Raw genomic sequence first — 24,834 nt, 5'->3', positions numbered from 1 at the left:
TTACCATGGCAATCAAACATCATTTGAATGAACATTCCACATTACCGTGGCAATCCAACATCATTTGAATGACATGCCACATTATCGTGGCAATCCAACATCATTTGAATGACATTCCACATTATCGTGGCAATCCAACATCATTTGAATGACATTCCACATTATCGTGGCAATCCAACATCATTTGAATGACATTCCACATAACCATGGCAATCCTACATTATTTGGGTAGGAGTGAAAACCTACAGGAAGGTAGCTCTCCAAGAACAGGGTAGGAGTGAAAACCTACAGGAAGGTAGCTCTCCAGGAACAGGGTTGGAGTGAACCTACAGGATGGTAGCAAAATACCATGGAAATTATTGCATCTCAATATCAGGCAGCCATAGTACCAGTCGGCGTTATTGTAATAATAAGGAATTCCGCTCGACCACGCCCACAAATTGGGGAAAACCAACATTCTTTCCCATTGACCCCCATTGTAAAAGAGGCAACTTCGTTGTCATTTTTTAGTTATACAGAAATAACAAAACATGCTGAAATCGGCTGTGTTGTTCAATGTACATGTAACCTGGTCAAAAATCCCGACCTACGGTTCACAATGCTCCCATGTAGGGAAATGGAGCCTGCGAGAAGCACCCTGTGGCCTCAGGATATTCAGTGTGTCGGAGTGCGAAATTGTGGGGACCCGGTGTCCAAGTAGGCTACACGCAGCTATGTGTGTAGAAAACATTTAGTTATAGGTAAAACATTTAACTAATTTAGTATAGTCCACTTGTAACTCCACTCACTACTTGTAGGTGTATAGTCCGTTTGTTTGTTGTTGGTCTTGGCTAGCTTAATGTTTATGTTGATAGCTAGCTAGCACTGAAAAGCATTGTCATGGAAAGGGGCATGAGGGAAGCCCTACAATGACGTTTTTCTAAGTCGTGAGAACGCTCGGGAGCAGGCAATGTTGAAAAGTCATGTTTAGACATGTACTTTTCTTAAATTTAGTTTTGTAGTTCACGAAAACAAGCAGACAAAAAAATGTATGTTTGAAAAATGTCAAGTTTTTGCTGTGAGCCAATGGGGTAACCTAGGTAACCACAGGTTTTCCCCACAGGCGGGCAGGGTCGTGACATTCTATCTAATACCGACTGGGTCTATTGTGATTGTGTCCATGAGTTTACCAGTCATATCCAGGGTTAGAGCTTCCAGTTAGTTATTGGTCAGCCAAATGATCGTGGTCACCGTTGTAACCGTTCAAATCTAATTTATTTATTTTTGAAATATCCCATACATATTCTTCTCTCCTCCGCTCCTGTCTGCATGTGCCGTCATAGAAATAGAATGAACAGAATGGACGTCCCCATTCAAGTCAGTTATGTCATAAGGGGTGGACTGGCGGCCATTGTGAGTGTACCCATAGGAGCAAAGCAGGAAATTAAAGCAGGAAGTGTACCCATCAATAATGTGCTTCGATTTGTTGATTAAATTCAACTGAAATTACAAAAAATACATTCCATTGCATGAGCCACATAATTTGAATGAACATTCTACATTACCGTGGATTATATGGTAATGTAGAAATTATATTATTGCAATACCAGGCAGCATTGCGAGTGTACCTATGAGTTTACCAGTCAAAATGCCAGTTAGAGGTTCCAAGCCCGTTCTATTCATTATATGTCTATGTATGCTGCTGCTGCAGTGCGGGGGCGTTGCCTAGGCCAGTGTTTCCCAACCACAGGGGGTACTTGAGAAGACTCATGAGACCAAAGGCCTACTGGTAAATGCACATGAGTGGGTACTTCAACGGTACTCCGGGCAGAGCAAAATGTACTTGGCGGTACAGTAAGCGAAAAAGGTTGGGAACCACTGGCCTAAGTAACCAAAGACTTGTTTGCTACAACACTTTGCTTGTTTGAGCAAGGAGCAACAAAGTTTCATCATGTTTTTATGAGTCAATGTTACCACAGAAATGGACTCACCCGCACTAATGCCCGGCCGTCCGGTCTTCAGTCAGCTCTTCGTTCCACAAGAAAAGCTTGGTTATGACAGTTATTTTATTTTCATGACTTTGTTCATCCATAACCGTTGGTAATACTGTTATATGGTAATTGTGCCAGCCCTACTAATAGAGTAGTGATCCCAGTCGTTTGGTGTGTGTGTGTGCGTTTTGGTGTGAGTCAGAGGTTGAGAGGTGTTCAAAGGCTCAGAGAACAGAGGAGACATTAGAGCTGTCTGTGTCACTCAATTAACGAGTGGCTTGTCAAGTCTCTGCCGTGACTCTATTAGTGAATAGAAAGATCAGACACACTACCTCTTCATGGGTCGCGCCTCCATCACTTGGTCGCGTCACGCTACCATTATGAAGGTTCCAAAGACCTCTCCGCCGTAGTGCCCCCTGAAAGTCGAGTGGTGCCCAGTCATTCTTAACGAGGGCTAATGATTGTTTAGTCTAAATTACATAGTGGCTTGGAAATATGATAACATTACTTAAATAGGCAAATAATTAGTAGGAAACAGTTATCATTATGATCTCGTCAAATTTACTTTAGACAGATGGAAATGTTGCCATTAGCTAGAAAGGTTAATCTAAAATACCTAGCAATGCTAACGTAGCTAGCTAAAAGCCGGTGCTGTCGCGTCAATGTTAGCTAGCTAAAAGCCGGTGCTGTCGCGTCAATGTTAGCTAGCTAAAAGCCGGTGCTGTCGCGTCAATGTTAGCTAGCTAAAAGCCGGTGCTGTCGCGTCAATGTTAGCTAGCTAAAAGCCGGTGCTGTCGCATCAAGGTTAGCTAGCCGGTGCTGTCGCATCAATGTTAGCTAGCTAAAAGCCGGTGCTGTTGCATCAATGTTAGCTATCTAGCTAACACTATACTACATTTAAAGTCAATCTGACAACATCACAATAATGCCGAAAGGTTTTCCTACTAATTGTTTTTGAAACATAATTGTGTTTCCAAGCCACTATAATGCACTTTAAATCTTAATCGGCGCCAATTGAGAATGCATTGAGTTGAATGTTTAGTCTGAAACCAGTCCTCAAGAGAACCTTCATATCAATATTGTGACGAAAGGTGCAATCTATGAATATACCAGACCACAACCAGAATAGAATATGCAAAGATCATCCAAAGATCATGAAAGCTCTTTCTGTCTGATAGTTACTCAATAGGTCATCAGACCAATAACTTTATTATAGAGGGATCAGACCACACTCGTACCTTCTCAACCGTGTACAGAAAGCCGCTCACTCACACCACAGCCTTAGAATTGAATAGGTTACAAAGGTATTTTAACAGCTCTATCTGTGCCTTTTGTGAATGGCTCATTAGGTTTCTGTTGTGACAGAGAAACCATGCGTTTCATACCATTCCATTCCTGCCATTACAATGAGCCAGTCCTCCGATTCAAAGTGGCCAACACTGTTATACACACACCTCATTCTAGAAATGAAAGGCGTCTGCGGCGGCATACTTTCCCTAGTGTGATTATTAGAACACAATGACAACCCTCAGGATGTGGTCAGGTCAGCAATTTGAGCAATTCCATTGTATTTATTTACCATCAATCATATGTTCCAGCCAGTCATGGTGATTACCTGAGCTGACCTCTAGCCACAGTAAATGAAGTTCAGGGTAATAGGATCACAGTTTAATCTGCTGTCTGCACTCTCCTCTTCCTCTCCTCTCTTATCCTCCTCCTCTCATATCTTCAGACACCATGACTGGTCCTCACCTCTTTCAATATCTTCTAAATCACTGTGGTGACTAGAGGGAACACACACACACACACACACACACACACACACACACACACACACACACACACACACACACACAGCCATCGTTTTTACCCTGGAATGAGTTTTCTTGCCCCTCTTGTTTTATAGTCAATCTGGAGGGCAGCAGAGGCAGCTTTTGATACATTGAGGGAACATGAGAGTAGACATGATAAGAACAGGGAGAGAGGGGGCTGTGTGTGTGTGTGTGTGTGTGTGTGTGTGTGTGTGTGTGTGTGTGTGTGTGTGTGTGTGTGTGTGTGTGTGCGTGTTCTTGCGGACCCAAACTTTACCTCATTAGGATTCCCCTCTTCCTACAGGATAACCAACTGCTGGTCACGCCTATAAATCAGTCTTCACCACACACTCCAGTACTGCCTGTCTTAATGTACTACTGTATGTGTGACTCACTCTGTCTGCCACTCTGCTCTCTCCCTTTCTCACTCTCCTTCCCCCTCTCCATCTCTCTCTCTCCCGCCCCTTCTCCATCGCTTTTCTTTCTCTCCCTCCCCCTCTCCATATCTCTCCCTCCCCCTCTCCATCGCTTTTCTCTCTCTCTCTCCCTCCCCCTCTCCATATTTCACTCGCTCACGCTCTTCCTCTCCTTATCTATGCATGTCTGTTTTTCACTCTGGCCAGTGTATTAAAGTGGGAGATGGTGACTGGATCTGTTTTTACTTCTAGAGTAGACTTATTTCCACCATATTGATTAAAGAGACCTGGGGTTTCTCTCCCTTTGTCTCATTTACTCTGCTTGACCCACACTGTACTTCTCTCTATCCCTCTCTCTCTCTCTCTTGCTCTTTTTCTCTCTCTCTCTCTCTCTCAATGTCAAGCATGCAGTGCACATACACCCCGCCTATTTGACATTTCCTACGCCTTTCTCCTAGTATGACAGCTCAGATTCTACCAGTTTCAGCCTTTCATACAGCCCAGAGTACAACATTTTCTTCTCCTCTACTCTCTTCCTTTATTCTTTCTCTCCACTCTCCTTTCTTTTTTATCTTCCAATCTTCAATTTTTACATGTCAATGGCCTCTCTATTATACAGTCTCCTAACCAGAATGTGTGTGTGTGTGTGTGTGTGTGTGTGTGTGTGTGTGTGTGTGTGTGTGTGTGTGTGTGTGTGTGTGTGTGTGTGTGTGTGTGTGTGTGGGGCGGTGGAGTAGCAGTTGCGTTCATAGAGAAATGTAAAGAGCTGACCCAGGTTGACAGGTCTAGGGATACATCTATCTGGAGGAGGGGGGTGGCCTTTCTAATCAGAACGAGAGCCCTGTGCTCATGTGTGTGTTTTGTTCTCCTGTACTAAAGCCCAGTATTTCATGATGCTCCTCTGGTAGATAATATAGTGTTTTATTTCCAGCAGGTCTGAGTGTTTCTCCTCCAAGGCAGAAAGCGGCTTAATGGATCTCTTTGTTGTTGACGGGTCAGGGAATCTTACTGCCTGGTGCATTTCTATGCTAAAAACACACACATTTTAAATACTTTATTTGAATCCACAAATCACATTACATCATAAAGGATTCAAACATTTCAAAGGTTGTTGATTTAAGGAAATAAAAGCACCTTCTCCTTACAACTAGGGTACTGCTCTGTTTCAGCCGTTATGGGCAGCCTAGCTGTGTGGAGGAGAAGGTACTGCTCATAACTGCCCATAACGGCTGAAACAGAGCACTACCTTCTCCTCCACACAGCTAGGCTGCCCATAACGGCTGAAACAGAGCAGTACCTTCTCCACACAGTTAGGCTGCCCATAACGGCTGAAACAGAGCAGTACCTTCTCCTCCACACAGTTAGGCTGCCCATAACGGCTGAAACAGAGCAGTACCTTCTCCTCCACACAGTTAGGCTGCCCATAACGGCTGAAACAGAGCACTACCTTCTCCTCCACACAGCTAGGCTGCCCATAACGGCTGAAACAGAGCACTACCTTCTCCTCCACACAGCTAGGCTGCCCATAAAGGCTGAAACAGAGCACTACCTTCTCCTCCACACAGTTAGGCTGCCCATAACGGCTGAAACAGAGCACTACCTTCTCCTCCATACAGCTAGGCTGCCCATAACGGCTGAAACAGAGCAGTACCTAGCCTGTAATCTGCAGTCCAACCTGCATTTGTATCCCAGGCTGACTAGGTGTGATATGAGGGGCTGGTATTTGAGGAGCGTTTCAGAAAAGGCCTGCTCTGTGTAGCAATGGAATGAGCAGCCCACTTCCAAAATCAGCACGTCCCTCTGGCCTCACCCCACAACAACAATATCGGGCTTGTTCAGCATACAAAAAATACACATCTACATCAACCAGGCTACTTTGACGAGAATGTTTGTATGTGTGCTGTTGGTGAGAGCACCTCAGTAGCTACCAGGTTGACAAGGCAGTCATGTCTTGTAATGTACAAGTCTTTGTATGAACGGCAACCATTCACATGTGCAACAGACTCCATTCCATTTAACTCAGGGTGTAAAATACAGAATAGATCGTGGGTTGCATGGTACCAGAGTGCTAGGTTGTATTTTGTTTGAATGTCCTCACCACTGGCATCATTCTGGTATATGGAATGGGAGACAGTGGTCAGCACAGTCCCGAGCAGAGTTTCACAGTACCTGCAGCCTACACACACACACACACACACACACACTAACCTTGTGGCGACTCACAATTCAACCCCTACCCTAGCTCCTAACCCTAGCTCCTAACCCTTAATCTAACCATAGCTCCTAACCCTTAATCTAACCCTAGTGCCTAACCCTTAATCTAACCCTAGCTCCTAACCCTTAATCTAACCCTAACCCTTAATCTAACCCTAGCTCCTAACCCTTAATCTAACCCTAACTACTAACCCTTAACCTGTCTGGGAACCTGGGACGCTTGCGTCCCACCCTAGTCAACAGCCAGTGGAATCGCGTTGCGCGAAATACAAATACCTCATAAATGCTATAACTTCAATTTCTCAAACATATGACTATTTTACACCCTTTTATAGATACACCTCTCCTGAATCGAACCACGTTGTCCTATTTCAAAAAGGCTTTACAGCAAAAGCAAAACATTAGATTATGTTAGGAGAGTACCCAGCCCAAAATAATCACACTGCCATTTTCAAAGCAACTAGCATGCATCACAAATACCCAAAACACAGCTAAATGCAGCACTAACCTTTGACAATCTTCATCAGATGACACTCCTAGGACATCATGTTACACAATACATGCATTTTTTGTTCGATAAAGTTCATATTTATATATAAAAACAGCATTTTACATCGGCGAGTGACGTTCAGAAAATATTTTCCCTCAAATGCATCCGGTGAATCAGCGCTACAATTTACAAAATTACTATTCAAAAACATTGTTAAAATGTAATATTGTCATTCAAAGAATTATAGATTAACATCTCGTGAATGCAACCGCATTGCCAGATTTAAAAATAACTTTACTGGGAAATCACACTTTGCAATAAACGAGGTGCTATGCTCAGAAAAATAGGCTAGGCGATACAGGTTAGCGCCATCTTGGAACCATCTAAAATCAAATATACTATTGTAAATATTCCCTTACCTTTGATTATCTTCATCAGAAGGCACTTCCAGGAATCCCAGGTCCACAACAAATGTAGTTTTGTTCGAAAAAGTTAATAATTGATGTCCCAATAGCTCCTTCTTGTTAACGCGTTCCAAAGGCTACTCATAATGTACTGAAGCGCGCGGGACTTGTCGTCACGAATGTGCAAAAAATATATATTTGCGTTCGTTCAAACATGTCAAACGTTGTATAACATAAATCTTTAGGGCCTTTTTCAATCAGAGCTTCAATAATATTCAAGGCGGACGACTGCATTGTCTTACTAAACGTTTCGGAACGAAAGAGTACCCACGGGCGCCCGCGTCATAGTAGTAATGGCCCTCCCCCTATGACCAACTTTCCAGGCCTCTCGTTCGGTCAGTTTCTACCGGAGAAGACTCAAACCACTTTGTAAAGACTGTTGACATCTATTGGAAGCCTTAGGAAGTGCTAAATGAATCCTAACTCACGGTGTGTTTCATAGGCAAAGTGTTGAAGGTGATTCCACAAATCAAATTTCCACTTCCTGCATGGAATCTTCTCAGGTTTTGGCCTGCCATATGAGTTCTGTTATACTCACAGACACCATTCAAACAGTTTTAGAAACTTTAGAGTGTTTTCTATCCACATCTACTAATTATATGCATATTCTAGTTACTGGTCAGGAGTAGTAACCAGATTAAATCGGGTATGTTTTTTTTATCCGGCCGTGCAAATACTGCCCCCTAGCCCCAACAGGTTTTAATCTAACCCAAGCTCCTAACCCTTAATCTAACTTTAGCTCTCAGCCCTTAATCTAACCCTTAATCTAACCCAAACTCCTAACCCTTAATCTAACCCTAGCGCCTAACCCGGGGCGGCAGCGTAGCCTAGTGGTTAGAGCTTTGGACTTGTAAGCGAAAGGTTGCAAATTCGAATCCCCGAGCTGACAAGGTACAAATCTGTCGTTCTGCCACTGAACAAGGCAGTTAACCCACTGTTCCTAGGCCGTTTTTGAAAATAAGAATTTGTTCTTAACTGACTTGCCTCGTTAAATAAAGGTAAAAAAAAAAAATCTAACCCTTAATCTAACCCTAGCTACTAACCCTTAATTTAACCCTAGCTACTAACCCTTAATCTAATTTTAGCTACTAGCCCTTAGTCTAACCCTAGCGCCTAACCCTTAATCTAACCCTAGCTACTAACCCTTAATCAAACCCTTAATCTAACCCTAGTTCCTAACCCTTAATCTAACCCTAACCCTTAATCTAATTTTAGCTACTAACCCTTAATCTAACTTTAGCTACTAACCCTTAATTTAACTTTAGCTACTAACCCTTAATCTAACCCTTAATCTAACCCTAGCTCCTAACCCTTAATCTAACCCTAGCTCCTAACCCTTAATCTAACCCTAGCTCCTAACCCTTAATCTAACCCTAGCTCCTAACACTAATGCTAACCTTAACCCTAACCCCCTATAAATGGCATTTAACATTGTGGGGACTAACAAAATTAACTATACCAGAAGTCCCCACAAGTATAGTTACACACAAACACACAAACACAAACACACACACACACACACACACACACACACACACACACACACACACACACACACACACACACACACACACACACACACACACACACACACACACACACACACACACACACACACAGTATCTACATGGTAATGGTGATCTCATGTGGCTGGGGACTCTCCTCTCCTCGTCTGAGAAACACTTATCTGGAAAGGCCACTCAGCAGGGTTACTTCTTTTATTTATCTTTCCACCTCTTTTGCTCTCTTTCCCTCTCTTTTATCCCCTGTTTTTCTCTCTCTCTCCTGTAACTCCTCCCACCCTCTCTTTTCCTTTTCAATTTCTACCTTTCTCCTCCCTGATTCCTCCCTCTGTCAACCTCTCTCTGACTTTTCTCTTCTCTCTCTTTTGTCTCTCTCTCCTTCTTCCTCTCCCTCTCAGGGGTGAAAGTAAGCCGGTACCATCCGGTACGGAGTACCAGCAAAATAAATAGTGGCGGGTACGCTGTACCGATTTGAATATGAGCCTATCACAATAATTAGAACAAAGATGCCAAGAAATTACACTATTATTTATCATTAACGTGTGACAAATGTGCGAATGGACTTGAAAACATGTGAAATACACTAACTCTAACCCAAAATCTGGTGTGGTTCGACGAACAGTGTCATTTTGCGAAGGCAGAAGGACAGAGACGTGTGCAGACAGTGGACGCATCAATTCATGTTACTTGTGAAGGCCTAATGAATGACAATCACCAAATGTCTTTTGGTGTTTTGTTACAGATGTCACTCTTCATTCCTCAAATGGCGTGTGCACAGAGCACTTTATGGCTGCAGGACTTGTTTTAGAGTCGACGAACGACCCAGATTTACAGGAGCCTTTTGAAGGATTTGATTGACAATATGATGACAACATCATGACTGGTTACGTTAATGCCACATTAAAAGGTAATACAGACAGTTAAACATCAACTCTTTACTATTAGGCCCACAGAGATCCTATTCATTTAATAGGGATTCTATGTTTAGCCCCCCCCAAAAAAAACAAAAAACAATTATAATTACAATCCGGGAAGAAAATAAATCTACTTTCACCCCTGAGTAAACCTGTAACTATGGCAGAGTCTCTGTGTGTACGTGAACGTGGTACTAGCAGGAAGCTGTTTGTTTTGATGTCTTTGTTGGTTTTTGTTTGGAGTAAGAAGAGAGCGAGCGAGAGGAGAGGAGAGAGCGAGGAAGCGACAGCTGCTGAGGGACACAGAGAATAGACACATGCACACACACTCCCACAAATTCCCTATGATTGGCGTGTGGAAATCTGCTACTCTCCCACCTAAAAACTGAAAGCAGGAAAGAAAGGTATCTGTAGGAGAAAGTTAGTTACAGTAGCTAGCGCCTGCGGGGCCTCTTCACATCCTAGTGTCTTTGTGTTTTGATTATGTTGTGTTTTGTTGAAACTGTGTTGTAATTAACACACTGCAGCTGAAGTGGGAAGCATCCCTGCCTGTGGTTCCCATGATCCCTCTCTCCACATCTCTTTTTCTCTCTTTCTAACCCCTGCTATCTCTCTCTCTCTTTCTAACCCCTGCTATCTCTCTCTCTCTTTCTAACCCCTGCTATCTCTCTCTCTCTCGTTCTAACCCCTGCAATCTCTCTCTCTCTCGTTCTAACCCCTGCAATCTCTCTCTCTCTCTTTCTAACCCCTGCAATCTCTCTCTCTCTCTCTCTAACCCCTGCAATCTCTCTCTCTCTTTCTAACCCCTGCTATCTCTCTCTCTCTTTCTAACCCCTGCTATCTTCTCTCTCTCTCTTTCTAACCCCTGCTATCTCTCTCTCTCTCTCTTTCTAACCCCTGCTATCTCTCTCTCTCTCTCTTTCTAACCCCTGCTATCTCTCTCTCTCTCTCTCTTTCTAACCCCTGCTATCTCTCTCTCTCTCTCTTTCTAACCCCTGCTATCTCTCTCTCTCTCTCTTTCTAACCCCTGCTATCTCTCTCTCTCTCTCTCTTTCTAACCCCTGCTATCTCTCTCTCTCTCTCTCTTTCTAACCCCTGCTATCTCTCTCTCTCTCTCTCTTTCTAACCCCTGCTCTCTCTCTCTCTCTCTCTCTTTCTAACCCCTGCTCTCTCTCTCTCTCTCTTTCTAACCCCTGCTATCTCTCTCTCTCTCTTTCTAACCCCTGCAATCTCTCTCTCTCTCTTTCTAACCCCTGCAATCTCTCTCTCTCTCTTTCTAACCCCTGCTATCTCTCTCTCTCTCTTTCTAACCCCTGCTATCTCTCTCTCTCTCTCTCTCTCGTTCTAACCCCTGCAATCTCTCTCTCTCTCTTTCTAACCCCTGCTATCTCTCTCTCTCTCTTTCTAACCCCTGCTATCTCTCTCTCTTTTTTGCTCTACAGGCTCTCTTCCACTTGTCCCTCTCACCTGACACTGTCAGATAATCTCTTTATTTCCCTCTCTCTCTCTTCCTCTCACCCCCTTTTTATTGTGAGCTGAGTTATTTGTAGTTTCCATGCCCTCCTTATCAGTACACAGGGGTGTAGTGCTGCCACAGCAAGAGGGAGCAGCACTCACTTCTTTTTCTACATTAGAGAGTACACAGACCTCGTTAAAAACATTCTGGAAAATGTATTCTGAAGCTGAATAAATGTCCCGCAAGTTCATATAATGATGAATTAGTATTTTACATATACTGTACAGTATAATAGCATAGTATGCCTACAGTATAATGTTACACAAAAAACACCTAATTTCTAGTGCGATTTTAGCATGGTTAGCTGAAGCTGAATAGTCGCATTTCCAAAACTCAGCAGCACATGGCACTAGGCAGGATATACAGTTGAAGTCGGAAGTTTGCATACACCTTAGCCAAATACATTTAAACTCAGTTTTCACAATTCCTAACATTTAATCCTCTTAAAAATTCCCTGTCTTATGCCAGTTAGGATCACCACTATATTTTAAGAATGTGAAATGTTAGAATAATAGTAGAGTGATTTATTTCAGTGGGTCAGAAGTTTGCATACACTCAATTAGTATTTGGTAGCATTGCCTTTAAATTGTTTAACTTGGGTCAAACATTTCAGGTAGCCTTCCACAAGCTTCCCACAATAAGTTGGGTGAATTTTGGCCCATTCCTCCTGACAGAGCTGGTGTAACTGAGTCAGGTTTGTAGGCCTCCTTGCTCGCACACGCTTTTTCAGTTCTGCCCACACATTTTCTAAGGGATTGAGGTCAGGGCTTTGTGATGGCCACTCCAATACCTAGACTTTGTTGTCCTTAAGCCATTTTGTCACAACTTTGGAAGTATGCTTGGAGTCAAGACCCATTTGCAACCAAGCTTTAACTTTCTGACTGATGTCTTGAGATGTTGCTTCAATATCAACATTTTCCTGCCTCATGACGCCATCTATTTTGTGAAGTGCACTAGTCCGTCCTACAGCAAAGCACCCGCACAACATGATGCTGCCACCCCCGTGCTTCATGGTTGGGATGGTGTTCTTCGGCTTGCAAGCCTCCCCCTTTTTCCTCCAAACATAACAATGGTCATTATGGCCAAACAGTTCTATTTTTGTTTCATCAGACCAGAGGACATTTCTCCAAAAAAGTACGATATTTGTCCCCATGTGCAGTTGCAAACCGTAGTCTGGCTTTTTTATGGCGGCTTTGGAGCAGTAGCTTCTTCCTTGCTGAGTGGCCTTTCAGGTTATGTCGATATAGGACTCGTTTTACTGTGGATGAAGATACTTTTGTACCTGTTTCCTCCAGGATCTTCACAAGGTCCTTTGCTGTTGTTCTGGTATTGATTTGCACTTCTCGCACCAAAGTACGTTCATCTCTTGGAGACAGAATGCGTCTCCTTCCTGAGCGGTATGACGGCTGCGTGGTCCCATGATGTTTAAACTTGCATACTATTGTTTGTGCAGATGAACGTGGTACCTTCAGGCATTTGGAAATTGCTCCCAAGGATGAACCAGACTTGTGGAGGTCTACAATTTTTTTTCTGAGGTCTTGGCTGATTTCTTTTGATTTTCCCATGATGTCAAGCAAAGAGGCACAGAGTTTGAAGGTAGGCCTTGAAATACATCCACAGGTACACCTCCAATTGACTCAAATTATGTCAATTAGCCTATCAGAAGCTTCTAAAGCCATGACATAATTTTCTGGAATTTTCCAAGCTGTTTAAAGGCACAGTCAACTTAGTGTTTGTAAACTTCTGACCCACTGGAATTGTGATACAGTGAATTATAAGTGAAATAATCTGTCTGTAAACAATTGTTGGAAAAGTTACTTGTGTCATGCACAAAGTAGATGTCCTAACCGACTTGCCAAAACAATAGTTTGTTAACAAGAAATTTGTGGAGTGGTTGAAAAACGAGTTTTAATGACTCCAACCTAAGTGTATGTAAACTTCCGACTTCAACTGTATGCTTTGATTGAAACAAAACACAAGAAAGACAAAAAGTTAACACCATCTTCTCTAATTCAAGAAGGTCTATATATACACTACCGTTCAAAAGTTTGGGGTCACTTAGAAATGTCCTTGTTTTTGAAAGAAAAGCAAAACATTTTATCCATTAAAATAACATCAAATTGATCAGAAATACAGTGTAGACATTGTTAATGTTTTAAATGACTATTGTAGCTATTATAGAATGTCTACATAGGCGTACAGAGGCCCATTATCAACAACCATCATTCCTGTGTTCCAATGGCGCGTTGTGTTAGCTAATCCAAATTTATAATTTTAAATGGGTAACTGATCATTAGAAAACCCTTTTGTAATTATGTTAGCACATCTGAAAACTGTTGTTCTGATTAAAGAAGCAATAAAACTGGCCTTCTTTAGACTAGTTGAGTATCTGGAGCATCAGCATTTGTGGGTTCGATTACAGGCTCAAAATGGCCAGAAACAAATAACTTTCTTCTGAAACTCATCAGTCTATTCTTGTTCTGAGAAATGAACACTATTCCATGCGAGAAATTGCCAAGAAACTGAAGATCTCGTACAATGCTGTGTGCTACTCCCTTCACAGAACAGCTCAAACTGGCTCTAACCAGAATAGAAAGAGGAGTGGGAGGCCCCGGTGCACAGCTGAGCAAGAGAACAAGGACATTAGAGTGTCTAGTTTGAGAAACAGACGCCTCACAAGTCCTCAACTGACAGCTTCATTAAATAGTACCCGCAAAACACCAGTCTCAACGTTAACAGTGAAGAGGCGACTCTGGGATGCTGGCCTTTTAAAAGGGTTTTCTAATGATAAATTACCCTTTTAAAATGATAAACTTGGATTTGCTAACACAACGTGCCATTGAAACACAGGAGTGATGGTTGCTGATAATGGGCCTCTGTACGCCTATGTAGGTATTCCATTAAAAACCAGCCGTTTCCAGCTACAATAGTAATTTGCAACATTAACAATGTGTGCACTGTATTTCTGATCAATTTGATGTTATTTTAATGGACAAAAAATGTGATTTTCTTTCAAAAACAAGGACATTTCTAAGTGACCCCAAACATTTGAACGGGAGTGTATATTCCCATGAAACTGAGATCAAATGATTGGTATGCAGATGCAGTTTAGACATTTCACTGGTAAACTGTGAAGAATTATCATTCACCATTGACAGTGATGGATGGCCTGTTTTGAAATTAGGTTTGAGGGTATTAAACATGGAAGGAAAAAAAATCTTGAGACAATATGTGTGGGCATTGGCTGATGTTGCAGTTGGAGGATGCATTTGATGCACATTCTATAATAATATTGAATAGGCTACATTTGTCAGTACAAATGTTGATTGTTTTGGTTTTTGCTCTCCCGCACCTAATAGGAATAGGGTGCCGTTTGCACCACACAAGGACAGGGCTGGGGATGAATGGGTTGAGCTCTACTAGAATGTAGAGAGGACACCAATATATGTTCCTACTCAAAGGCCATTGATTTGCTAGGAAGTCGGCACAAGGAAGTCTGTTTTCCTGGGCTAAATCAGACACTCATTTGAAATGAAAAGAAGCCAGCGGACTCTCGCTGTGGCTCTGCAGGAATTACGTTAAATTCCATCGTCGCTGGTTATTTGTTTTTGTGTTTGTTCAACGACTGTGAGTTGTCATGTCGTGATGGTTGTGTATCTGGCCTGATGGTGTTTATCTAGGACTCTTAGTCTCCTGTGTCTCGACGTGGTTTGTTGGAATCCCAGTGAGACGCTAATGAGTCGTTTGAATCTCAGAAAGAGCTCAGATTAATGTGATCCTGGGGTGTGGCTAACGCTGAGAACTATTCTGAACAATACGCTGGTTGTCACAATAGCAGGAGGTCTTTCTTCATCTCTGCTACTGGCCACTTGAGATGTAGGCCCTCCTCCCCTCCATCTGTCCATACATCCATCCCTCCATCTGTCCATACATCCATCTGTCCATACATCCATCCCTCCATCTCTCTCTTGCTTAGCTGTGTAGGGTCAGCCTCCTCTCTGCTGTCTTGTATGTATTTTTCTTCTGGCACATCAATCCTGGCCTTCAGAGGGAAAACTAAATATAACTCCCCAGCCTGTATGTACTGGCAGAGGTGTACTGTGTGTGGGGGGTGTATCAGCCATCCAACACCTTTTTATCAGTAAATCAGTCTTCCTTGGTGTGGAACCAAGCTTGGCAAAGACTAATTAAGAGACTTTTGCATGTGTGTGTTTGTGATGTTGGCATGTGTGTGTAGCTCTGGGGTGTTTTCTGAATGAACAGTTTCTACCATGATTTAAATCTCAGTTTTGAATAGCTATGTTGGCCTGGAGGAACTGTCAGCACATTCACCACTGTGTGTGTGCATGTGTGTTTGCTTACATCCCTTAGGAGACCTCACTTCCAGTAAAGTATTGTCTTTTTAAAGTTACCAGACTGACAAATCAACTCCATCCATCCGGGAGAAACACTGCTGTCCAACTCAAACGCACTTCAAAAAGGGCAATCCAGAAATCTCCTACCTCTCCAGAAATCCCCTACCTCTCCAGAAATCCCATACCTCTCCAGAAATCCTCCTACCTCTCCAGAAATCCTCCTAACTCTCCAGAAATCTCCTTCCTCTCCAGAAATCCTCCTACCTCTCCAGAAATCCTCCTACCTCTCCAGAAATCTCCTTCCTCTCCAGAAATCCTCCTACCTCTCCAGAAATCCTCCTACCTCTCCAGAAATCTCCTTCCTCTCCAGAAATCTCCTACCTCTCCAGAAATCTCCTTCCTCTCCAGAAATCCCCTTTCCTCTCCAGAAATCCCCTTGCTCTCCAGAAATCCCCTTGCTCTCCAGAAATCCCCTTGCTCTCCAGAAATCCCCTTGCTCTCCAGAAATCTCCTTCCTCTCCAGAATCCTCCTACCTCTCCAGAAATCTCCTTCCTCTCCAGAAATCTCCTACCTCTCCAGAAATCTCCTCCCTCTCCAGAATCTCCTTCCTCTCCAGAATCTCCTTCCTCTCCAGAAATCTCCTACCTCTCCAGAAATCTCCTACCTCTCCAGAAATCTCCTACCTCTCCAGAAATCTCCTTCCTCTCCAGAAAACTCTTTCCTCTCCAGAAATCCCCTTGCTCTCCAGAAATCCATTAGTGTAGTGTAATAATAGAGAGTGAAGAGGAGAGGTGGTGTGACTGGTGCTATGTTGCTGCTGCCTGCCTGGCTGCCTGGCTGCCTGGCCTGGTCTCTCTGTGGGTCTATAGCTGTTAACACACTGACACCCGTTGGATATGGATCCTCTTTTTAGGGGAGGGATCTATAGACCAACTGAAGTGTGTGTCTATACGATGTCTCGTTATTCTGAGACAGTTAACATCACACCACAGCAGTATCACACAAGCCTGCATACCTCCCTCTCTCTCCCTTGTTCTCTTCCTCTCCACGCTCTGTCCATCGGTTGTGCTTTGTCTTTCCGTATGTCTGTCCACGGCTCTATATTCCCTTATGGCTTTGTTAACTCTACTCAAATACACACACACACACACACACACACACACACACACACACACACACACACACACACACACACACACACACACACACACACACACACACACACACACACACACACACACACTCTCTCCTCTGCCTCAGAGTGACATACTCTCTAGTTGTAGAGTGCTCTGTCTTACCGCTGTACCTGAAAGATAACTCTTATTTAAACTAATCACACTCCTGCCACTCACCTCTCACTCCAAGTTGTCTACACACACACACACACACACACACACACACACACACACACACACACACACACACACACACACACACACCAGCATCCCACTCCTCCGTCTCTCAAATGCACACGTAGGCTACCCGGGTGCAATTACGTTTGTGTCACATCAGCAACGTGAGAATAGCTTTTTGGTACGAAAGGAGTCAAACGCCCAACAGACTAGTTTCTACTTAAAATCACCACATGATGATGCTGCAGGCAGCCAGGCAGGCAGGCAGGCAGGCAGTTGTGTGCTGATTGTCTCTCACTCTCTATCACATACACTCTCTCCCCCCTCCCTCCCTTTCTCCCCCCTCTGTGGGTTGAGACGGTAAAGGGAAAGTGCTGTTCCGATGGCTGTTGTTCAGAGCATGCTTGAGCTGTGGGTTTGGAGATATATATTTCTTCTAAACATTGATGGCTCTAGCTAAGGTAAGGTCCTTTACTCTAACTTTATGTTCATGGTTGAATCAGCCTGCTCTGTATAAGGACGGGGAAGGGCATTGGCTTGTTACATTCATTTAGTATAAAATCCATCCTTTGTTGTAAACCCAAGGCACAGTCAAGGCAGTCATTTTGCAATAAAAATGATCCGGTTGGCTTACCAAGGATGTTTTATTAGCAAACATTCATCCGATGCTGTATTAAATTATCACTGCTGAGTATACAGAGTACAGTGAGAGTTAAGAATTATGAATTTTATTTTTTTTATTTTTTTTCCACCTTTATTTAACCAGGTAGGCCAGTTGAGAACAAGTTCTCATTTACAACTGCGACCTGGCCAAGATAAAGCAAAGCAGTGCGACAAAAACAACACAGAGTTACACATAAACAAACGTACAGTCAATAACACAATAGAAATATCTGTATATAGTGTATGCAAATGATAGGAAAAAAGAACCAATGGTTATCCTTTATTGTACACTATACTGGGAAAGGTTATTATTTAAGATCCAGGCCATGTAGTGTTTGTTACTAGTTTGTTCCGGTCCACAGGTGTGTGTAGTTTTCAGCACCGTACGGCAGTAGGCAAGCAGGAACATCCAATGTATCTTATCTTCTCCCCACATCAGATGTGACAGACACACAACTGTGGCTCCAGTCATGCTGTCATGGTGCTGCTACAAACACACACACACACACCGCAAGCGCACACACACACCGCAAGCACACACACCATCATGAGATGAAGATTGCGTGTGATAGGATCAGACTGCCACATTGACATTAGCTGAGGCCAGTAGCCAGTAGCCTCAGCTTACTGGAACATTAGCTGAGGCCTGAGGCCAGTAGCTAGAGACTTACTGGAACATTAGCTGAGGCCTGAGGCCAGTAGCTAGAGACTTACTGGAACATTAGCTGAGGCCTGAGGCCAGTAGCTAGAGACTTACTGGAACATTAGCTGAGGCCTGAGGCCAGTAGCTAGAGACTTACTGGAACATTAGCTGAGACCTGAGGCCAGTAGCTAGAGACTTACTGGAACATTAGCTGAGACCTGAGGCCAGTAGCTAGAGACCTACTGGAACATTAGCTGAGACCTGAGGCCAGTAGCTAGAGACTTACTGGAACATTAGCTGAGACCTGAGGCCAGTAGCTAGAGACTTACTGGAACATTAGCTGAGGCCTGAGGCCAGTAGCTGGAGCCTTACTGGAACATTAGCTGAGACCTGAGGCCAGTAGCTGGAGACCTACTGGAACATTAGCTGAGAACCTGAGGCCAGTAGCTAGAGACTTACTGGAACATTAGCTGAGACCTGAGGCCAGTAGCTAGAGACTTACTGGAACATTAGCTGAGCCCTGAGGCCAGTAGCTAGAGACCTACTGGAACATTAGCTGAGACCTGAGGCCAGTAGCTAGAGACTTACTGGAACATTAGCTGAGACCTGAGGCCAGTAGCTGGAGACTTACTGGAACATTAGCTGAGACCTGAGGCCAGTAGCTAGAGACTTACTGGAACATTAGCTGAGACCTGAGGCCAGTAGCTGGAGACTTACTGCAACATTAGCTGAGACCTGAGGCCAGTAGCTTGAGACTTACTGGAACATTAGCTGAGACCTGAGGCCAGTAGCTGGAGACTTACTGGAACATTAGCTGAGACCTGAGGCCAGTAGCTGGAGACTTACTGGAACATTAGCTGAGGCCTGAGGCCAGTAGCTAGAGACTTACTGCAACATTAGCTGAGACCTGAGGCCAGTAGCTAGAGACTTACTGGAACATTAGCTGAGGCCTGAGGCCAGTAGCTAGAGACTTACTGGAACATTAGCTGAGACCTGAGGCCAGTAGCTAGAGACTTACTGCAACATTAGCTGAGACCTGAGGCCAGTAGCTAGAGACTTACTGGAACATTAGCTGAGACCTGAGGCCAGTAGCTAGAGACCTACTGGAACATTAGCTGAGACCTGAGGCCAGTAGCTAGAGGCTTACTGGAACATTAGCTGAGACCTGAGGCCAGTAGCTAGAGACTTACTGGAACATTAGCTGAGACCTGAGGCCAGTAGCTAGAGACTTACGGCAACATTAGCTGAGGCCTGAGGCCAGTAGCCTCAGCTTACTGGAACATTAGCTGAGACCTGAGGCCAGTAGCCTCAGCTTACTGGAACATTAGCTGAGTCCTGAGGCCAGTAGCTAGAGACTTACTGCAACATTAGCTGAGGCCTGAGGCCAGTAGCCTCAGCTTCCTGGAACATTAGCTGAGTCCTGAGGCCAGTAGCCTCAGCTTACTGGAACATTAGCTGAGTCCTGAGGCCAGTAGCTAGAGACTTACTGGAACATTAGCTGAGTCCTGAGGCCAGTAGCTAGAGACTTACTGGAACATTAGCTGAGGCCTGAGGCCAGTAGCTAGAGACTTACTGGAACATTAGCTGAGACCTGAGGCCAGTAGCTAGAGACTTACTGGAACATTAGCTGAGACCTGAGGCCAGTAGCTAGAGACTTACTGGAACATTAGCTGAGACCTGAGGCCAGTAGCTAGAGACTTACGGCAACATTAGCTGAGGCCTGAGGCCAGTAGCCTCAGCTTACTGGAACATTAGCTGAGACCTGAGGCCAGTAGCCTCAGCTTACTGGAACATTAGCTGAGTCCTGAGGCCAGTAGCTAGAGACTTACTGGAACATTAGCTGAGGCCAGTAGCTAGAGACTTACTGGAACATTAGCTGAGGCCTGAGGCCAGTAGCTAGAGACTTACTGGAACATTAGCTGAGGCCTGGGGAACATTAGCTGAGGCCTGAGGCCAGTAGCTAGAGCCTTACTGGAACATTAGCTGAGACCTGAGGCCAGTAGCTAGAGACTTACTGGAACATTAGCTGAGACCTGAGGCCAGTAGCTAGAGACTTACTGGAACATTAGCTGAGACCTGAGGCCAGTAGCTGGAGACTTACTGGAACATTAGCTGAGACCTGAGGCCAGTAGCTGGAGACTTACTGGAACATTAGCTGAGGCCTGAGGCCAGTAGCTAGAGACTTACTGGAACATTAGCTGAGACCTGAGGCCAGTAGCTGGAGACTTACTGGAACATTAGCTGAGACCTGAGGCCAGTAGCTAGAGACTTACTGGAACATTAGCTGAGACCTGAGGCCAGTAGCTAGAGACTTACTGGAACATTAGCTGAGACCTGAGGCCAGTAGCTGGAGACTTACTGGAACATTAGCTTTTAGCTCAGCTGTTAACACACTAGTCTTGGGTTGGAGCTTTTGGATATCAACCTGGGTTCCCCAAATGTCTGTCCCCATACTGATCCTAAAATATATCTGTTGTATACAGATCTGCTCTGTGTGGAGATTGGTTGGCTATTTCTCCACCGGAGTGTGCTTTGGAACTGAGAGGTTATTACAAGTACCATGGAATAACCGCTTATGTATGTGAGATAATATGCAATGCTTATGTTGACATTGTGAAAGAGCCCACTGCAGTGAAGCTGTGAAGAAAAGTATCCTCCCGCCATTTCAGAAGTTCAGACAATTGACGTCTGTGTGTCTGTGTGTGTGTGTGTGTGTGTGTGTGTGTGTGTGTGTGTGTGTGTGTGTGTGTGTGTGTGTGTGTGTGTGTGTGTGTGTGTGTGTGTGTGTGTGTGTGTGTGTGTGTGTCTCTGTGTGTGTTTATGACCTAGAGGTGGACAGTAATGTACCTGTAGCTAAATGGATGGTCACAGCTTAGACTGATAACAACACACACACTTCAAGGCATTCCTTCCTGCGACAGAGACCACTGTGCAGAAGAAAGACTTGTCATTCTCTGTGATTCTATTTTTAAAGACCAGTACATTTTCATGGAATATCCTTGACTCCGTGTGTGTGTGAGAGAGAGCCTGTATTCATAACTGCTCTTATCAAGGCCCAGAAAGACATCTCATTCCTTTGATGAGGAGAGTACAATACACTACACACCCGTCTGATGCCTTTTACTTCACAGGCCAGATACAGTAGACACCACTGATTGTTGATCTCATACACAGTGACACACCAGCCTATGGTACAGAATACTGTGTCATTCCAGCCTACAGCAGCATCGCCCTATCCATCACACTCTGTCATCCTCAGAAAACAGGAAACTACTCATGATATTCAATGGTATTACTATTGAGTTAGCTGGCTATTACAGTATAGAGAAACGAGTTAGTAGTTTTTTAGCCACAAGGCAATTCAGTGATGACCTCCAGGTCAAGCTATAGCCATAGCTATTCTCAAGACAATATGGAAAATAATCATGTATTGTCTGGCTGTGGCCAATGGCTTAATTGTTTGACTTTTATTTAACTGAAGGCAACAACATATCCATGGTAACCAAACCCAATTAGTCTATTTAAAGAGTGTGTGTTTCCAGTTGTTTTATTGATCCTGTTATGGTGGTGTTAATTTCTGTTCTGTCTGTTATCATCTCGTTAAGACCTGGGACTGCAGCTGTTAGTCAGATGGAAACAGTGGAAATGTTACTGCAGGAGCACATTGACAGATTTTTCACCTAGTCGGCTCAGGGATTCAAACCAGCAACCTTTCGGTTACTTGCCCAACACTCTTAACCACTAGGCTATCTGCCGACTCTCTGAAGTGGCACGTTATTGTGACTCAGATTTTAATCTATACAATATCGGGCCAGGATATCAGTAACTGACTGATCAGCTGAAATAATAATAACTTTAATAATAACAATTCCCCCCCCCCCTCTGAAAGGCAGAGGAAGTGATGTCCGGTCACCACAACCGCTTCGAGAGGGAGTACCGGGGGACACCGTGGGAGAGGCGGGACATCGTCCGTTCGGCCGGCCTCCTCAATGGAGCGGGAGCCAATAACAGCTGCGCCGCCGCTGTCGGCAATGGAAACAACCGTCCGGGACTCCTCCCACTGCCCGTCATCCCCTCCCTCCTGCCCACCCCGGTTACGGTTGCTGTGACGACGTCGAGTGGGGGTGACATGGTTGTCAAGCGTCAAGGAGGGGTCACAATCGCTGTCGCTGGTTCTGCCAAGGTAAGAACACACAGCTTCTCTTTCTCTCCAAACCATTTACCTCCCTCCTCATTATACACTGTCTCCGCTCTAACCGTTCTCTCCACACAGCTCCTCTTTCTCTCCAAACCATTTACATCCCTCCTCATTATACACTGTCTCCGCTCTCTAACCGTTCTCTCCACACAGCTCCTCTTTCTCTCCAAACCATTTACCTCCCTCCTCATTATACACTGTCTCCGCTCTCTAACCATTCTCTCCACACAGCTCCTCTTTCTCTCCAAACCATTTACATCCCTTCTCATTATACACTGTCTCCGCTCTCTAACCGTTCTCTCCACACAGCTCCTCTTTCTCTCCAAACCATTTACCTCCCTCCTCATTATACACTGTCTCCGCTCTCTAACCATTCTCTCCACACAGCTCCTCTTTCTCTCCAAACCATTTACATCCCTTCTCATTATACACTGTCTCCGCTCTCTAACCGTTCTCTCCACACAGCTCCTCTTTCTCTCCAAACCATTTACCTCCCTCCTCATTATACACTGTCTCCGCTCTCTAACCGTTCTCTCCACACAGCTCCTCTTTCTCTCCAAACCATTTACCTCCCTCCTCATTATACACTGTCTCCGCTCTCTAACCGTTCTCTCCACACAGCTCCTCTTTCTCCCTCTCTTGCCAACTCTTTTAATATCCATCCCCGCCAAGACCTTTACCCCCATCTTCTCTTTCCCTATTTATGTTACCCTTATTTTACCAGGTAAGTTCACTGAGAACACGTTCTCATTTACTGCAATGACCTGAGGAACAGTTACAGGGGAGATGAATGAGACAATTGTAAACTGGGGATAATTAAGGTAGCCATGATGGTATGAGGGCCAGATTGTGAATTTAACCAGGACACCAGGGTTACCACCCCTACTCTTACAATAAGTACCATAGAATCTTTAGTGACCACAGAGAGTCAGGACACATGTTTAAAACATTCCATCCAAAAGACGGCACCTTACACAGGGCAATGTCCCCAATCACTGACCTGGGTCATTGGGATATTTTTATTGACCAGAGGAAAGAGTGCCTCCTACTGGCCCTCCATCACCACTTCCAGCAGCATCTGGTCTCCCATCCAAGACCAACCCTGCTTAGCTTCAGAGGTAAGCCAGCAATGGGGTCTCTCTCTCATCCCCATCTCGCTCTGCCAAATGGCTGGCTTGTTCCCTCTTTCTTCCTCCCTAATTTTCTCCTCTCGTTATGTAAATGACCTGAGGCAGCAGTAGAGATGTGGCCAAGCTATAGCTGCTTACGGACCTCTCAGCTTGGACAGCGTTTTCAGGCAGGTGATTATCCATATGTGGATTTACTAAAAACGTTGATGACCATTCTGCTGCTAGCGCTTCTTATTGTATTCATCAAAACTGTGAATCTGAAGGTTCTAAGCCCTAGTACCACTTTGAGATCTGAGCTCTTAAGTTGACTTTCAATCAGACTGGTATTTTCTCTTCTCTCCTGTAACCCAAGGAGTTATCTAGCCAGCTCTGAGAGAAGAAGCTTCACCAAGCCAAGTTAGAAAGCTCAGCCTTATTCCTTGTTCTGGCTCTGCCAGCTCAACAACCATTCATCTTCCTCCAACTCCACAGGCCCTGGGCTTGTCTGCACCTCTCTCACCCTCGTATCACATCACCCTGTTACCATCAGATTTCTGTTTTCTCTTCCCCCTCTCTCTCACGCTCTCCTTTCTATTTTTCCTCCTTCTCTTCTTTCTCTTCTTTCTCTCTCTCTCTCTCTCTCCTATCTCTCTCTCTCTCTCTCTCTCTCTCTCTCCTCTACCAAGCAGTAGTGGTACACAAGGCTGCAGTAATTTAGCATCATTAGGTGGCTGAGTGAACTCTCTGACCACAGAAATGGTAAATGTTAAATCTCCTCCGGCAACCAAGCGGCCTGCTTTTGTCGGCTGAATAATTACATTATATCTGGAACAGAATGCTCAGCATCCACCGTCTCCCACCATGGCTATTGTCATCAGTCAATGGCTGCCACAGTGATTAGGACCACTCCGTATGGCTTCCATATATTTAGCATGTAGCGTCAGTAGCATGGCTGGTCTGAGATGTGAGTGTCAGATACATGGAAGGGTGTGTGCAGGGGGGAGGTGGTTTACCTTTCTGAATAGAGAATAGCAGCATTAAAATAGGCTGTCGCTGTGCGCGTGTGCGCGTGTGCGTGTGCGCGCTAGTCTCCTCCACATCACAGGGTGTCCGCCACACAATGCACAGGCAGCACAACATCTGGCCGTGTACACAGGCCTGTGGGTTGGGTGTGCTTGCATGCATGTCTTAGTGT

At 44.5% G+C, this 24,834-nt stretch overlaps 1 long non-coding RNA gene across 2 annotated transcripts in view; it reads left to right on the top strand.

Moving 5' to 3' along the window:
- The window catches only part of LOC106608060 (kelch-like protein 29), a 271,450-nt gene that overhangs the window by 129,801 nt on the left and 116,815 nt on the right, over positions 1-24,834 (top strand). For both annotated transcript variants that reach the window (XR_006770316.1, XR_001329370.2), the window contains exon 3: positions 22,222-22,515. This is a non-coding gene — a long non-coding RNA (kelch-like protein 29). The remainder of the gene's footprint in view (positions 1-22,221; positions 22,516-24,834) is intronic.

Source organism: Salmo salar, chromosome ssa06, assembly GCF_905237065.1.
Source record: "Salmo salar chromosome ssa06, Ssal_v3.1, whole genome shotgun sequence".
Taxonomy (NCBI): domain Eukaryota; kingdom Metazoa; phylum Chordata; class Actinopteri; order Salmoniformes; family Salmonidae; genus Salmo; species Salmo salar.
This window is presented reverse-complemented; position numbering and strand designations above follow the sequence as displayed.